The 1,361-nt window shown below is 39.7% G+C and overlaps 1 protein-coding gene across 1 annotated transcript in view; it reads right to left on the minus strand.

Moving 5' to 3' along the window:
- Nucleotides 1–1,361, minus strand: part of stpg2 (sperm-tail PG-rich repeat containing 2) — an 88,477-nt gene that overhangs the window by 10,583 nt on the left and 76,533 nt on the right.

Here is a 1,361-nt window from a genome sequence, read left to right on the forward strand (position 1 = left end):
CTCTCTCTCTCTCTCTCACACACACACACACACACACACACACACTTATTAGATTACACAATTGACAGTCCCACCGTATAGGGGACACACATATTATAAATAACAAATGACCCATTCACCCATCTATTGTCAGAGCAGACTGTCAGACTTGCTACAATTTCACCCATGTACACACACTCATGCATGAATATCAGCGTAGACGCAAGGGGACATCCAGTACATGTCACATCATCTGCATAAAAATGCAGGCAAGCACACACACACACACACAAGCACAGATATGTCCTCCATGGCGTAAATGAGTGGTTGTCTCACAGCTATCATTATGCCACTCCTCCACAGAGGGAGGAACAATGATGGAACATATCATAGGTAATTTCAGATAACTAACCTCCATAACAAGGCCTTTAGATTCTTAGTCGTTAATGAATTGCTAATAATTAAGAGTTAATTCCCAGTGGCTCTCTAGCTGAAGTGAGCATGTGATGGATTCAAGAAACTGGGATATGAAAAGGGAACTGTGTGAATCATGTCACCTGGTTAGAAACTTGCTTTACCACCACTGCAAAGAAATTTCAGTTACAGGGGATTTGTCTTGTCGGTGGGTCTTTAAATAATTGATGGCGAAGGCTGAATATAGCTGCACAATCCATTTATCCTGAACATAGCAGAGCTGTCATTTACCTCAAACTGTCATTTCCCGACTGCTGTTTTCTCCGTCTCCTCCTCGGTAGCCGTCCATCTTTAATCATTGCTAACCCAGGCCATTTAGCTTTTCATTATAGACACAGTGGGAGGAAAAAGGAGACAAGCTCAACATGTGCTCGACAGTACAACCACACACACACACACACACACACACAAACACACACACAGACACACACAAAGAAACAGATACTTTGGGATGTTAAAAGCATTTGTGGAATTGTTGGAAAAGTCAAATGAATTGAATAATGGTGAGAATATTTTGATACTGTTACTATTATGGTTTTGGTATTATGTCTTGTGGTTTCTTCTGTTTAGTTTTTTTATTATCTTGTCCTCGTGATTGTGTTATTTCTGGTCTTGTATATGTTCTGTTTCCTGTTTATTGTGATAGTCTGGTTTTCTATGTTGTCTTGTCTAGTTTTACTTCCTGTATTTTCCGGCCCCTGTGATGGCTCAATGTTGTCCACCTGTTCCCAAGCCCTTGCATTCAGTCTTTGTCTTCCCTTTGTCCCTAGTCAAGAAGAGAAGACAAACACATGTCTAAATGTTAGAGTGGTGGTAAAGTCTGAAGTTTTGTTTTTTACATAAATGGTTGTATAAATAAATAAATAAAACGTACAACTTCCATGCTGTAATTTCAAATACTAAACCTC

Source organism: Etheostoma spectabile, chromosome 5, assembly GCF_008692095.1.
Source record: "Etheostoma spectabile isolate EspeVRDwgs_2016 chromosome 5, UIUC_Espe_1.0, whole genome shotgun sequence".
Taxonomy (NCBI): Eukaryota; Metazoa; Chordata; class Actinopteri; order Perciformes; family Percidae; genus Etheostoma; species Etheostoma spectabile.